The sequence below is a fragment of the Nicotiana tabacum genome, chromosome 20 (genome assembly GCF_000715075.1).
Source record: "Nicotiana tabacum cultivar K326 chromosome 20, ASM71507v2, whole genome shotgun sequence".
NCBI classification, from domain to species: Eukaryota; Viridiplantae; Streptophyta; class Magnoliopsida; order Solanales; family Solanaceae; genus Nicotiana; species Nicotiana tabacum.
Window position 1 is genome coordinate 99,401,391 of NC_134099.1, and position 17,450 is coordinate 99,418,840.

The following is a 17,450-nucleotide window of genomic DNA, read 5'->3' on the forward strand; positions in this document are numbered from 1 at the left end:
AAACTAGGGTGGTTGAGTCACAATTGAGTTAACTGAGAAAATGTGTTCATCAGGAAATTCTTCCTTTATTTCGCTAAACTCAAGGGAGGGATGTTCCAATCTAGAGAAATGGTCAGCTACTTGATTTTCTGTTCCCTTTTTTGTCTTTTATCTCAAGGTCAAATTCTTGTAGAAGTAAAATCCATCTTAACAATCTCGGTTGAGCATTTTTCTTTGCTAAGAAGTATTTTAAAGCTGCATGATCAGTAAAAATGATGACCTTAGTTCCTATCAAATAAGATCGAAACTTATCAAAAGCAAATACTACTGCTAGTAACTCTTTTTCTGTTCTGGCATAACTTAGTTGAGCCTCATTCATTGTTCTACTAGCATAGTAAATGGGACGAAAGATCTTATCCTTTTTCTGGCCTAAAACAGCTCCAACTACTATATCACTAGCATCACACATGACCTCAAAAGGTTGATTCCAGTCTGGGGACACAACTATAGGAGCAGTTGATAACTTTTCCTTAAGGGTCTCAAATGTTTTCAAACAATCACCTGAAAAATCAAACATAATATCTTTCATCAAAAGGTTAGTCAATGGTTTTGAAATCTTTGAAAAGTCTTTTATGAACCGTCTGTAAAAATCTGCATGACCTAGAAAGCTTCTGATGCCTTTAACAGTTGTGGGAGGGGGTAATCCTACTATAAGATCAATTTTAGCCTTATCAATTTCTATCCCTTTAGCAGTGATTTTATGTCCTAAAATAATTTCCTCAGTAACCATAAAATGACATTTTTCCCAATTAAGAATCAAGTTTGTCTCTTCACATCTCTTAAGAACTAAGGTCAAGTGATGAAGACAATCCTCAAATGTTTTGCCAAAGAGTGTAAAATCATCCATAAAAATTTCAAGAAATGTTTCAGTCATGTCAAAAAAAATTGGTGACATACAACGCTCAAATGTAGCAGGGGCATTGCATAGACCAAATGGCATTCTCCTATAGGTATATGTTCCACGAGGACATGTGAAAGTTGTTTTATCCTGATCTTCAGGTGCAATTGGTATTTGGTTGTACCCTGAATAACCATCAAGAAAACAGTAAAAACCATATCCTGCAATTTTTTCCAACATTTGATCAATAAATGGAAAAGGAAAATGATCTTTTCTAGTAGCATCATTGAGACGTCTGTAATCAATACAGACTCTCCATCCTGTGATGGTCCTGGTAGGTATGAGTTCATTACTTTCATTTTTTATAACGGTCATACCTCCTTTCTTTGGTACTACCTGAACTGGGCTTACCCAAGGGCTGTCTGAAATGGGATAGATAATACATACCGCCAAAAGCTTTATGATCTCCTTTTTTACTACTTCCTGCATTACTGGATTCAATCTCCTTTGGGGCTGGACTATTGGCCTGTAGCTATCCTCCATAAGGATTCTATGCGTACAAACAGCTGGATTAATCCCTTTGATATCTTCTATAGTCCATCCCAATGCTCCTTTGTGTGCTTTCAACACTTCTATCAGTTTTTCTTCTTGTCCTGCAGTAAGAGAAGATGAAATAATTACTGGAAATAATTCTTTCTCAAGATAAACATATTTTAAATGAGATGGGAGAACTTTGAGTTTAATTTTTGGTTGAACTTGTTCTGGTTGGATCTCCTCATCTTCAGAATCTTTTTCTAGTATTCTGGCTTCTCTTTTGATGATAGGATCATCATCTTGTATTGTGCCAGATTTGGCCAAACATCTTTCCATTGAGTCTGGAATTAATTGATCATCTTTGAATTTATCTGACCGTAAGGTGATGGCCTTAAGATGCTCTTTTGGATTTTTCTCTGTATTGCTTGGTAAGGGACCCTGAATTTTTTCTGAAACAAGAGCTGCCAATTGGCTCAACTGTATTTCTAGATTTTTGAGGGATGAATTTTGGCTCTCGATCTTTTCATCAGTGACCTTAATGTACTTATACAAAAGATCATCAAGACTTGAATGAGCTTGTTGAGGCCTTTGCTGATATGGAGTTGCTTGCTGATAAGGTCTGAAGTTTGATTGACCACGGTTTGGATTCTGGTATCCGGGTAGACCTGTATTTGTTTCTTCTGGAAGCTTTGAGAGTTCTCTGCACCATTTGGATTGCTCCATTGAAATCTTGGATGCTTTTGTGCCATAGGACTCCCAAAAGGGTACGGTTTATAACCGACAGAATGGACATGTTCGTCATTATGATTGTTTGCTTGACATTCATGGTTCAGATAGTTTCCTCTACACATGTCACAAACCTCAGATTGACTTGGTTATTGTGTATTCACTTGAAATGCTTCAAACTTTTGTGCCAAAGAAACAATTTGTTGTGTCAGTGTATTTAAAGCATCAACATAATTTACCGTAGCAGCCTTTTTGATGATTATACGCTCAGATGGCCATTGGATGTCATTCTCAGAAATCTCGTTCAACAATTGCAATGCTTCCTCTGTGGTTTTTTCCATTATAGAACCTCCTGCAGCTGCATCAATCACATTTCTAGAAGAGGGTTTTAACCCGTGATAAAAAATATACAACTGCATATGTTCAAGAATGTCATGGTGTGGGCATTTTCTTAACATTGATTTTAATCTTTCCCAAGCTTAATAAACTGACATAGTGTCAGTCTGCAAGAAATTAGAGATGTCTTGTCTTAACTTTGTGGTTTTAGCAGGGGAAAAATATTTGTTTAAAAATTTCTGAGTCATTTGATCCCATGTGGTGATGGAACCTTGTGGCAAACTTCTCAACCAAGTCTTGGCATCTATCTTCTTTTTAAAGAGAAAGGAAATAGCCTAAACTTGATAGCTTCAGGAGGTACTCCATTATACTTAGTTGTTTCAACAAGTTCCAAAAAGTCAATTAAATGACTGTGTGGATCTTCACTTGCGTCTTCATTGAAGATGCAAGACTGTTGAATCGTTTGAATCAGGCCAGTCTTGATTTCAAAGTTGTTGGCTGCCACTGGAGGTTTTCTGACACTAGATTCGCAATTGAAGCGGTCAGGTCTAGCATAATCCCTTAGGATTCTGTTTCCTGGCCTTGGTGCTACTTCATCAAACTGATCCTCCACATGGACTGGTAGTTGAATGTCTTCTACTTCTCGATTCTCCATACCTTCACGAGCTATACTTTGAGAAGATATTGTTTGTCCTTTCCTGCACAATCGAAGAGATTTTTCAATTTCTGGATCGTAACTAGCCAACTTTCTTTAAGAAGAGCGGGTCATAAACTACCTAAAATTTTAAAGAGAAGAAAAATAATAATAAAGTAACACTAATTTCTAAAGCATTACTAAAAATAACTAAAGAAATTTTCAAAAATAACAAAAATAGTTAGTTGAAAAAAAAGTACGATAATATATATTAAGTATAAGTAAAGATAGTACTAGTAATATTGTACTAAATATACATAAGGAAAACTAGATAGAAGTAGTAGGAAAACTAATGATAGAATAGTAGGAAGAAGTACTTAACATTACATAGTGAAAATACTGACAGAAACAATAATAACCATAATAATAAATTCTCAAATTAGTAACAAAATATTTAATCTGAAGTAGATGCATGCCAATCCCCGACAACGGTGCCAAAAATTTGACGAGACCAATGTGCATAGGATTTTTCTGCTCATACTCAGTCAAATTCTAATATAGTTTATGATATCGTCCCATAGAGATTGGTTAATCTAGACTACAGACTTTTAATATTTTTACTACTATTTGAGAGAACCAAATTGATGAAAGATGAGCTTTAAAACTTGTTAATTAATTAAAGCAAAGCAAACAATTTCTGAAAGATTTATAATGTAAAAAGAGTTGGGAATCGTTGAATTCACTTGATAATATAATTACAATAAAATCTCAATTTCTACATGTATTTCTCCAAAGAATAATTGCTTATTGCTAATACAATTATATTTTCTCACTAAGAACAAGTTAATTAATAGCACTCCGTGAGGTTATGCAATTAATTGAGTTAAAACTAGTGACGATCAAAAACGAAATATTTTCTTGCTTGAATTGTGCTAAAAGGTAGTAAAAACTTCATGAGAATATTTTTACTAAAAATTAGTAATCTTGCCTATAACAATTCCTCCGTGAGAATTAAAACTGAGACAAACAAGATTATAGATTTGAAATAAGAGATTTACAAAATATTATTCTCACTCTACTATTTTATTCATTGGTTACTATATATTAATTTTGCTCCGTGAGAATTACAAAATTAATATAAGAATAACTTAAATAAAATATATAGAAGTGATAATAATGATTAGATAGAAACTATTATTTCAGCACAGTATGAATTATACAATGAAAATTTCAAGCCAAGGATGTATTAAAACTGAAATAATATTATAAAAATATATATCAAACTTCATCAACTATCCCAACAAAAGAGATTACTCCATTATGGAGTATTTAAATCTCACAACAAAAAGGAATTCTAGAATATTTCCAATACTCTTAGAAAATCCAAAAACTAATAAGAAGAAAATAAAATAATTAAAGAAGGAAGTTAAAACCAAAGTTTAGATAAAGTAGTTCTCCCCCCTTCTTCCCTCTTCCGATGCCAAATTGCATTCTATTTATAGATAAATCTTGCAAGCATTAAATGATTAGACGCGTCCAAGGAATAAGCTTGGACACGTCTGAAGAGTGAGCTTGGATGTGTCTGAAGACATGAGCTTGGATGTGTCTGAAGACATGAGCTTGGATACGTCTGAAGACATGAGCTTGGACACGTCCAAGATAGGAGCTTCGATGTATCTGAACTTCAATTATAGGCTTCCGTTTCCCATCTCAATTCTTATGCTTGCCAGAGCAGACTTTCATCGAGTATTTTGTCTTTTCCTTCTGTTATGTTTAATCTTTTTTTTCTGCAAAAATAGTTAGAAAGAGGCAAAACACTAAATATAAATTTAAGTATATTATTTAAAGTAGAATATTAATAATATATAACAAGTAAATATTTTATATTCATCAATTCACTAGTTGCACAAGTCCATTCACTCCTCGTGGACAACAACTAAATGTGCGACAATATCTTCCAATTCAAAGTTATGTTGTATCCTCCTTCATATCAAGCAGCTCCTTTCCGTCATATCAAATCTCCCGCCGAATAATAGCTGATATTTCAAATTAAGTCCGTAGACCCAGCCACTGTCCACTAAAACTCCCCAAATCACTCCAAATTTTCCTCAAGGGTGTAGTTATCCTGCCACTGAATCCACATACTACTCTGCCACTCTCCCAATTTGGGCAGACTCACCTCTTTTAGAAACTACTCGACCTCCACTTCTTACACCTGGCCTTCTAGAAGTTTAACCACCTCGTGACACTTCCCGCACGTCCTTCCTCATCCTTTGCTGCTTAGCAAATGCCTTAGATCAAAATCTATCTTGGTAGAACTTGAACCAACAGACCGCTACTAGCTATTAAACCTTTCCGAGAATCGTCTCTCTCGAGCCGTCAGCATTAGAAATACGCATTCAATCCTGAACCACCGTACCCCGCGATCTCTGACAGTCGTTTCTCCAATACTATCTTACAATATCCAGCCCTAAGGGCGAATCGTAGAAGGTCTTAACACCGGCAAGCTTAGTACATTCAACAAGGATAACGACATCTCATCACAGATGAAAATTCCACCACGTTCGCACATACCAAGCCTCGTTACTCCATCAACCCAAATCTGAACATTCTTAGCCTGATTGCTTTTCCCCCGCCGGGAATAAAATACCAAATCTCTAAATCATGTACTGAGTAAACATCTTTCTAAGCCATTCACTATTTCGACGCATAGACAAGCATCCTACCATTACACCAATACTGTGCGATAGTAATGCACGAATCGTCATAACAATTAATGCCAAATCTCAAAACCTTAGGTAATACTGATACTGAGCAGAAACGACAGAACGACCTTCCGAAAGGCGACGATAATAGCCCAATCAAATAAGTAGGGAGGAACATCCTGCACCATATCTATAGTACCATTACAATTTCTCAATTCTCGATCGATATAGCAAGTGCTTCACATCGTATAAGATTGAGTAGGAAATAAACAAAGGCATAAGCCTCAAAGGAATCAAACCGCACAATGAGGAATCAAGAAAGAAAGTGCTCCTAACTGCCTTGTAGACTCTCGAAGATAAGTACAGATATCTTCGTACCAATCCGCAAGACTCTACTAGACTTGCTCATGACTCGTGAGACCTAAGTGAACCTAGTGCTCTGATACCATGTTGTCACGACCCAAAATCCACTAAGGGTCATAATGGCACCGGACACCATTGTCTGGCAAGCCAACACTAAATAACTAGTAATTTCTCGTTTTAGATATTTCTAAATTCACTTCTTTTATACATTTAAACAATAAAGAACAAATTTCACTGAATAAATAATAATATCTTTAACAATTTCAAAATACTGACTACTCCCATTGACATCCCAGAACCCGGTGTCACAAGTGCATGAGCAATTACTAAGGAATCGAATAAAGTACAATAACTGTCCGGAATACAAATTGGACAGAAAGTAAATACAATACACTGAAAGAGACTATACTGGTTGCGGGTCGCCTCGAGAAATGCAGCTCACCTAGTCCCTGTATCATCCATGCTGCTACGCATAGTAGGCCACTAGGAATACATGTGCCTGTGCAACAAAAATGCACAGCAAGTGTAGCATGAGTACGAAAATAACGTGTACCCAGTAAGTATCCCGTCTAATCTCGAAGAAGTAGAGACGAGAGGTCGACTTCGACACTTACTAGTGGTCCAATAATGATACGTCCATAATATAATAAATCGACAATTTTTATAACAGGATTGTAATTCAATAGAATGAAGCAAGTAAACAATTCTTTCGTTTATAGGAAATTCCCAAATTCCTTTTCATCATTTATACACTTATTCTCAAGTCGGAGAGAGCAAATATCAACATCTATAAATCTCAAGGCAAGCAATGCAAGCATGCACAAATCATGTCGAAGACGTACGTCCCGATCCATCAATATTTAAACTGTGCACTGCTAGAGTGTCAAATGGCGCGAACCATAGATGCATCTATTACCCCGCTCGCGAATCATACATGCGACGTGGTCAAATATAAATAAACACAACAATCAATCAATCAAGAATTCATCAGGGAATAATTATCCAAAGAAAAGTCAATTCTCTTTTAACAATTCAAGAAAATAAAATTTAATTTTTTTAGAAATTCATTTACGAATTAGATGTGATTTAAGCAATTCAAACTATCAATAAGATTACAAATATTCCAAGTATAGCATGCTTTTGGGTCCTAGACTACCCGGACTTAAACATAATAGTAGTTACGCACGGACTCTCGTCACCTCGCGCGTACGTAGCCCCCACAAATAGGAGCACAAATCCAATTAATTCACCTATGGGGAAAAATCCCTCTTACAAGGTTAGAAAGGAGACTCACCTCGCTCTTAGGTTCCATAACCGGCTTCCAAGCCCTTTCGACGACTCAAATCGATGCGCAACGCTCCAAAACTAGCCAAGAAATGAGAAAATCCATAAATATAGGCTCTAATACTCGCAACAATTCAATTTAGATAAATTCCTAACTCTGCTCGAAAAGTTGACAAATCGCCCTCGGGCCCACGTGCACGGATTCCAAAAAACTCACAAATCCAACAACTCATTCCGATACGAGTTCAACCATACCAATTTTATCAAATTTCGATAACGAATCGACCTCCAAATCTAGAATTTTCGTTTTTGAAAAGTTTACAAATTTTCTCCAATTTCTTCCATTTGATTCACTAATACTTGATTAAAATAACCATGGAATCATTAAATTTAATCACTTTTGGATATAGAACACTTACCCCCCAATCCATATGGTAAAAATCGCCTCAAAAATCTCTTTAATCCGAGCTCCATAGCTCCAAAAATGAGTAAAAATCTCGGACTGCTCGATTTATACACTGCATAGCATTTTCGCACCTATGGTTACTATTCACGCAGGTGTGGTACTGTTCACGCACTTGCGAAAAACACAGCAACTACCTAGAAATTTCAGGAGCTTTTAATTTCACTAAAAATGCTCTAACTTCATCATACGAACTCGGAATTCAACGATTCTTGTTCCTATGAGTCACAAATAATAATACGAACCTATTCCTTCAATCGAAACTCAATTCAGAGCTCATTTACTCAATACAATACCAATTTCGTTCATTAAACAATTAACTCATGTTTTGCGCTAAAAACTCAATCGCGACTTGATGAAATTAGACCAAACTTTCTAGATTACTCCTATAATTCATTATCAAAATCTCAGAAGTCTCGAAATCGAGGTTCGATCTCTAGAACTAAAAATGAACCTTTGGATCATTACATGCTTATGCGCAAAACGCCAAACTCTTCCAAAAACTCCTCCAAAACTCATACGAGCCCCATGAGATCCCAACCAAGTATACTAACAAGTCCCATAATATGACACGAACTTAGTCGATACCTCAAATTACATTGAACAACGCTAAAACATGAATCGCACCCCAATTCAAGCTTATTCAAAACTAACAAATTCCAAATTCTACATTCGATGCCGAAACCTATCAAATCAATTCCGATTGACCTCAAATTTTACACACAAGTCATAAGTGACATAACGTAGCTGTTCCAATTTTCAGAATCGAATTTCGATCCCGATATCAAAAAGTCAACTCCCCAGTCAAACTTTCCAAAAATCTTCTATTTTCCAACTTTCGCCAAAATGCGTTGAAATGTCCTACGGACTTCCAAATCCAAATCCGAGCATATGCCCAAGTCCGAAATTATCATACGAACCTACTGGAACCTTCAAATCCCTATTGCGAGGTCGTTTACTCAAAAATCCAATCTTAGTCGATTCTTTCAACTTAAAGCTTCCGAAATGAGAATTTTCTTTCCAAATCAACTCTGAACTTCCCGAAATTCAATTCCGACCCCGTGTACAAGTCATAATACCTGAAGTGAAGCTGCTCATGGCTTCAAACTGTTGAACGACGCGCTAGATCTCAAAACGATCTTTGTTGTACTATTTCTTATATATTTTGGAACATTTATTAAGTTTTTTTTAATATTGCATTTATTAAATAATTATAATTGAAGGTACATTTTATGCCAAAAATAGATTCTTACCTACATTATATGACTTATTGTGGCTAACGGTATTCGAGGCAATGTCACGACCCTAAACCCGAACCTGGTCGTGATGGCGTCTCTCATGAAGACAAGGCCAGCCAATTAAATCCAATTCACTTTTTAAACAGTTAAATAACATAAAAGCAGTCTAAAACATGATATAGCAATACTAAGTAGCGGATAATGTCAATAAAGTGCGGAAGTACAACCCAACACAGCCCTAACCGGGGTGTCACTAGTCATGAACATCTATAAGTCATAATACAATTCTGCTAAATCCATAACTAAAATAACTGTACGAAGGGAAATAGAAGCGATAAAGGAGTAGAGACACGGGGCTGCGGACGCCAACAGCTACCTCGTAATCTCCGAAAACCTGCCTGAAGTTGGAATTATCAGCACTTGGGAGCGGTGCCAGCTACGCCTGAATCTGCACACAGGGTGCAGGGAGTAAAATGAGTACTCCAACTCAGTGAGTAACAAATATAAATAAATACTGAAAGTAAGAAATCACGTAAGGCACAAGGCATTCTATAATGAAGCCGTAAAACCATTTAAAAGCAGTAAAACAGTGGAAAGTCAAGTAAAAATCCTCTTTCAACAAGTAAACAAGTAATTGACAGGTAATTAAGGTAAAGTAAGCAAATAGAAGTTTGCTCCTCGGGCACAGTACCAACAAATTCGCCCCTCGGGCAACATCTCAGAACAGTACCAGCCCCTCGGGAAATCACATAGAACAATACCAGCCCCTCGGGCTCAATCTCACATCACAATGGGTACCCACGCTCACTGGGGGTGTACAGACTCCTGGAAGGGCCCCTTACGGTCCAAGCGCAATAACAAGCCATCTCGTGGCATCAAACTAGACCCTCGGCCTCATATCAATCAAGCCACCTCGTGGCGTACATATCTCAGGCCCTCGGCCTCAAATCAGTATTAGTGTTTCCTCACAACATAGGCCCTCGGCCTTACTTAGTCAAAAATCTTCACAAGCCCCTCGAGCAATAGTAAAACAGTGTTTCTCAGCCCAAACATCATTTAAAATGTCATTTAAGTATTAAAACTTAGTAAACATGGCTGAGTAGTAAAACAATGGAAAATAACATGACTGAGTTTAAGTATAAAGTCAAACAGTGAGGAAATATCAATAAAAATCCCTGAAGGGTTCAAATAGTTGGCACTAGGCCCAAATATGGCATTCAGCCCAAATAATGATGATAGCAATAGTTTTCAATCAAATACGCGGTAAAATCATCAATCGGGATGGACCAAGTCACAATCCCCAATAGTGCACGACCCCACGCTCATCATCAAGCGTGTGCCTCACCTCAATATAGCACTACAATGTGCAATCCGGGGTTTCAAACCCTCACGACATCATTTACAATCATTATTCACCTCGAATCGGCTAAATCTCTAGCTCGCGACGCCTTTGCCCCTCGAATCGGCCTCCACACACGTCGAATCTATCCAAAATCAGAACGAGTACGTCAACATATGCTAAGGGAACAAAGCCCAAGCGAAAATAGTCAACAAAGGGCTCAAATCCCGAAATTACCAAAACCCGACCCTGGGGCCCATGTCTCAAAAATCAGAAATTTTCACATCAATAGATTCTTTATCTCCCCACGAGTTCATACATATCAAAAGTTCTCAAATCCGACCCCAAATGGTCTTTCAAATCCACAATTAAAGGCCTAAGTTCTCAAGCCCTAGTTTCCCCAATTTTAACCTTTGATTTCTATAATTTCTAGCCCTAATCCATGAAATAATAGCATAGGAACGAGTTTTAGGTCCAAATTCCTTACCTCAAAGAAGTTCTCTTGAAATCCCCTTCTCAAATCACCCAAGAAGCTCCCAAGCCGAAGTCAAAAATGGTGAAATAGCTAAATCTCGCGAAATGAAATAACTTATATGTCTGCCCAGGCTTTTCCGCATCTGCGGTCCAAAACCCGCTTCTGTGGTACCGCATATGCGGTCAAATCCTCCGCTTCTGCGGAATTCATTTAGCGGACCAATTCCGCATCTGCGATCCAATCTTAGCACATGCGACTTCGCAGGTGTGGTCCAAATACCGCATCTGCAGTTCCTGACTCTCCCTCTCAGATCTGCTTCTGCGGCTCCCCCTTCCGCATGTGCGGCACCGCACCTGCGGTCCCCAAACCGCAAGTGCGAAAATACCAGAAGCAAAAAAATCTTAGCAGCTACAATGACATCTCAACTTCTCCATTAGCCACCCGAAATCATCCTGAGACCCGCGGGACCTCAACCAAAAGTACAAACATAACCCAATACCTTATTTAAACTTGTTCCAATCATCAAAATGCCTCAAACAATATCAAATCTACCAAATCACATCGGATTCAAGCCTAAGTTTCTAAAATCTTCCGAAATACGCTTTTGATCAAAAACCCAACCAAACCACGTCCGAATGACCTGAAATTTTACACACACATCTCAAATGACACGACGGAGCTACTACAACTCTCAGAATTCTATTCCGACCCCTATATCAAAATCTCGCCTACCAATCGGAAATCGCCAAAATATCAACTTCGCCAATTCAAGCCTAAAACTACTCCAACCCTCCAAAACTCATTCCGATCACGCTCCTAAGCCATAAATCACCTCTCCAAGCTAATCGAACCATCGGAACTCGCATCTGAGCCCTCTAACACATAAGTCAATATCCGGTTGACTTTTCCAACTCAAACTCCCTTACAAGAGACTAAGTGTCTCAAACCTTACCAAAATCATTTCGGATTTGATCTGACTAACCTGATACCATAAAACACGGATAACGAAGCATAAAGAAACAGAAATGGGGGAAACGGAGCGGTAACTCATTAGACGACTGGCCGGGTCGTCACAGGCAAATTTCTCAATTAGTATCTATGAAAATTTTGAATCGTAGCAAAACATATATACAATTGCCACGTAATATGAATATGGCTATACATTTTTATTTTTATAGCAAATGAAGAAAATCTTTTGCAACAGTTTTATGCTTTATGGCAAAAAAGTATGAATTTTAGCTATATATTTTTGAATTTGTTGCTAAATATATATATCTATAATTGCCACGTATCACGAATATGGCTACATATTTTTACTTTTCGTAGCAAATAAATAAAATATTTTGCTATAATAAGATATGTTTCATGGTTAAAAGTATAGATTTTTAGCTACAATAAGAAAATATTGGATTTTTAGCTATAATAAAAAAATATTTGTGGCAAATACTTTAATTCATTGCTCTAAATTTTTTATCCGTAGCTAAATACAAAGTGCTATTGCTACGAAACTAAGCTATAAAAATAGCCACAAAATTTAAATTTACGTGGCAAACAAATTAAATTTTTTGCTACAATACAACACTTTGTAGCTACAAAATGATGATAGCTATAAATTTTATTTGTCGTGGCAAAAAAATAAAACTATTGCTATAATCATCTTTTTCGTGGCAAGAATGTATTATTATCACAGGTAAAATTAGTCCTTAGTCATCGATCATGTAAAGTTTGTAGCTAATTTTTAGCTACGTCACTTCTTGCTAACGGATGCTACGGAAAACAAATTGTGGTTACAGTATTTAGCTATGAAAAATTCTATATTTAGCTACAATATATTTTATAGCTATATATGCATAGTGTTGTAGCGAAAGAAAATGAAAGATAATTCCAGCGTCACTATAATTTTCGTAAACCTTTTTTTACTCTAACTTTCATTTGAATTCTAGTGCTATAACTCTATTTTTCTCCTCAAATTTCTTTCAATTTCAATTTCTAGTCAGCAATTTGTAAAAGATTTTATTGTTGTTATATGCATGTCAATATATGCTTATTTACTAGTCTAATTATATAAAATTTCTTTGAAAGTTAACATGAGAACAAAAAATAATTAAGAATAGTACATCTTAAAATGACCGACGTTAAATTAATTCTAATATGTCTTAGAATTTTCTAAATTACCAAAATTTGCTCCATTCGTCGAATTTTATGTTCAGTGCTTGACTAGACATGAAGTTTAAGAAATAAATAAAAATCTTTCATACTCAAACTACCTAAATTGTCCTACTACCAACAATTAAATGAGAAACAACTAGTGAGAATTCTACATGTTTTTTTTCATATTTCTTTATCCACAAATAAAATCGTGAACTTTCATATTAATTAAGAGGATACCAATAAATCATGTGAATAAAGGCAAAATGAGAGTGAATCCAAATGCATAAAGTGACACGTGTTATAAAATAACGACTGTAAAGTAAATAAACTAAAGACAAGTATAGAGAGAAACTGATATATTATTCGAATTCAAACTCATGTACATAATGAACTGAAATCTCTTCTATTTATAGAAGAAAGGAAGTTGTTGTGTAAGCTGCTACGCAAGCTGCTGTGTAGGCTGCTACTACAAGCTATTGTGTAAGCTGCTACTACAAGCTGCTATGTAAGCTGCTATTACAAGCTGTTGTGTAAGCTGCTACGCAAGCTGTTGTGTAAGCTGCTACTGCAAGTTGTTGTGTAAGCTGCTACACCAAGCTGCTGTGTAAGCTGCTACTATACCAGATATGGATAATCTTCTACCTAGGGTAATGTTTATCCATAACCGGGTACCGAAGTGATAAGCTTCTTCAGGAAGTTTATTTCCAATAGAGTACTAAATAGATAAACATATTTACGGTGGAGTCTCATATGGATAAGCTTCTTCAGGAAGCTTATTTACAACGGAGTACTAAATGAACATCCATAATATAATATATTTATAACACTCCCCCTTGGATGTTCATTAAAAGATAATGTGTCTCATTAAAACCTTACTAGGAAAAACCACGTGGGAAAAAAATCCTAGTGAAGGAAAAAGAGTACACATATTTAGTAATACGCATTGCTAGGTGCCTCATTAAAAACCTTATAAGGAAAACCCCATGGGAAAAAATCTTAGTAAGGGAAAAAGAGTGCATCGCGTATTTTACTCCCCCTGATGAAAACCTTGTTTCAAATATTTGAGTCTCCGCATTCCAATCTTGTATACCATCTTCTCAAAAGTTGAAGTTGGCAAAGATTTAGTGAATAAATCTGTTGGATTATCACTTGAACGGATTTGTTGCACATCAATGTCACCACTTTTCCGAAGATCGTGTGTATAGAATAATTTTGGTGAAATGTGCTTCGTTCTATCTCCTTTTATAATCCTCTCTTCAATTGGGCTATGCATGCAGCATTGTATTCGTATAAAATTGTGGGTCTTTTCTCACATTTCAAACCACATTTTTGTCAAATAAAATGAATTATTGATCTTAACCATACGCATTCCCTACTTGCTTCATGAATAGCTATTATCTCAGCGTGATTTGAAGAAGTAGCAACAATAGATTGCTTTGTGGAGCGCCATGATATGATAGTACCTCCATATGTAAATATGTAGCCAGTTTGAGATCGAGCTTTATGGGGATCAGATAAATAACCTGCATCTGCATTACCAATACGATCTGCACCACTTTTGTTAGCATTAGCAAGATAAATAAGTGCACCATCTACACCGAGATAGAGTATTTCAGGACCAAGGAGCTCCTCATCCTCTTCTAGAGGTTGGAACGGATCCTTATTCACTTCAAGTGATTGAATATTCATTGGTGTACTTAATGGATACACTTTGTCCATGTAAAAGTATTTTTAAGACCCTCTTGGAGCTCTTCCGGAGTTCCAATAAGATTAAAGTCACCAACATAAATAGCAAGTGTAACAAATTTTGATGACATTTTCTTTATAAAAATACATGGACAAATAACATAATTTATGTAACTTTCTTTCAGCAAATATTTACTGAGGCGATTATACCACACGCGCACAGGTTGCTTTAAACCGTACAAAGATCTTTATAATTTTGATCGAGTACATTTTTCAAGACTTTGAATTATATGCTTCGGGAATTTTCAATCCTTTAAGGATCTTCATATAGATTTAGCCAAATAAGTCATATAGGTTAAGACTTGTATCTAAATAGTATGACATCTTCAAGTGTCTGGACTGCTAGTCCGATACTCACAATCGTTTACAATATTGTGCACTATATTGTATTAAATATATCGTCGACGATCATTTTATGTTAGTTCCGAAGCGACATAACTTGTGGAGATCTCATCACTTTCTTTATTTTCAGGTACCTGAACTTTTTCGGGAGTTTCATGAAATGTTATGTCGTGGGCTCTTCTAGAGCTTATTTCCTCCTCATTTTGATCATTAGCTCCTAATATTTTTCAAGGATTGTTACCTTTGGAACCGATTGGTCTACCACGCTTCATGCGTACAGTAAACTCAATCCTTCAGGGACTTTAATTTTAATAGGAGCATTTGCAGTTGAAATATGATATTTAATTTTGGATCAGCAAATGCTTCTGGCATTCAACTTGAATTATCTTCTAAGTGAGGATCATGATAATTCGATTCATATAACATATTTTTCAACTGTTTATTCCATCCCCCAAATGTCAGAAAAACTAATGTATATCCCCAATCATCTTTGGGAAACATATCTTTGTGTATTATGGTAGAGAAATTAATCATATACCACGCAACAAAAGATAGTAAAAATATTTGGTTTCTGATCCTAAACCAATTGTGAAGGGAGGACTTATCATATATTGTTGATCTAATGCATACAAGTGTTGTTATATGCAATTTAGAAAATCTTAGACCAACACATGAAGCTTTGTTCTCATAAGCAATGGTTTAGCCATTAATAGGAGGTATTCAATGCTAAACCAGCTTGGATATAAACCAGCATTATCAAGATGAACTGTCTTGATTTCATAATCTGAAAATTATTCTCTTAATCGAGAAAAGCAATTCCAAATGTCAAACTGCAGGTTGACAATAATTACACATGTAACCATCTCATATATGCACCTATAAGTGGTTCACAGGATAGGTGAACGGTCCCATATTTACCTTTTATATATTTCAGAATCGGGGGTCTTAGTCCCAACTTTAGCTGGTATAATCAATTCATTATGAGAATAAGCAACACATGAGAATTCCTGAATAATCTTCTAGTTCTTTAGTATATGCTTATCTGAATTCTTAAATAGCTTATTTAAAAATGGCAAATGAAAACTTCAAGTTTATCATGTCATGTGTTATCTCTTAGTAAACGTTTGGTTTACTATGGCATAAACTTTTGCTTTAGTAAACTTCTGGTTTACTGTGATACATGATATAGTAGAAATTAAAGAATAAGGCGGGTAACTTCTCACATACATATTATTTTACCCCCTATGATTGTGGAAACATGAAGATTATCAATCTTCCAATCATTTGTAGTCTCAATATGATAGTCATTTGTATTAGCAAACTTTAGTTTTACTACAACATATGTTTTGACCATAATCATATAATATGAATGACATATTTGTATATAAACTCTTCGAGAGCCTTCATTTATTATCCATAATTTAATATTTATCAGATACTACTGGTGTCATATGTCTTCTAGACAAACAGTTAGCTCTTCAGGAGTTGTTGATATATTTTGTACTATCAAATATTGCTCAGACACTTCTGGTATCATGAGAGAAATTCTTAATAAAATGAACATTATAAAGACATTATAAATTTATAAATGTAAGAAATTAAAAAATTTAGTATTTTTACCACCAACTTTGTGACAAATATCTCCTTCAGGGAGAAACGCCATTAACATCTGAATATTTTATATCAAAGCGGCAACCACATAATCATTACATCCTTCAGGGAAAGATACATGAGTTGTTATTTCCTTCGGGGAACTCGATAAGTAACCATAAAATATTAATGTGGTTGTAGTACAAAGCATTCTACAAGAATGCTTTTTGCCTTAGAATGATATTTAATAAAATTATTCAAGATATTTTACGTACAACGAGTACGTGCGGTAATGATCTTTATGCCACAAAAATAAAATTCATATCCTTTGTTATTCTACCTCTTCAGGAGGTGAGTTGTGGTATTTCTTCATTCACTCCAGGGAATAAAAAGTGCTTCAAAAATAACTTTGAATAACTTATTATTTTGTTTAAGCACAGAAAGACACAGTTTCATAATATTTTCCTGCTTCAGGAGAAAATTTCAATTGTGTTACTTCTTCAGGTGCAAATTTAAAATACGAAATATTGAGTATATATTCTTTCAATCATATTACCTCTTCTGGAGGTGAATTGTAATATATTCACATCAAAAATGTGTTCCTATTTACGCCCTTTATTAATATTGTCATATTTACTTCAGGAATG

General features: G+C 35.7%; 1 non-coding gene across 1 annotated transcript; it reads left to right on the forward strand.

Annotated features, from left to right (window-relative positions):
* Positions 1-2,566: 2,566 nt before the first annotated feature.
* LOC142175055 (small nucleolar RNA R71) lies at positions 2,567-2,673 on the forward strand. The gene has a single exon (XR_012704245.1). It is a non-coding gene; the product is annotated as a small nucleolar RNA R71 (small nucleolar RNA).
* Positions 2,674-17,450: the final 14,777 nt, after the last annotated feature.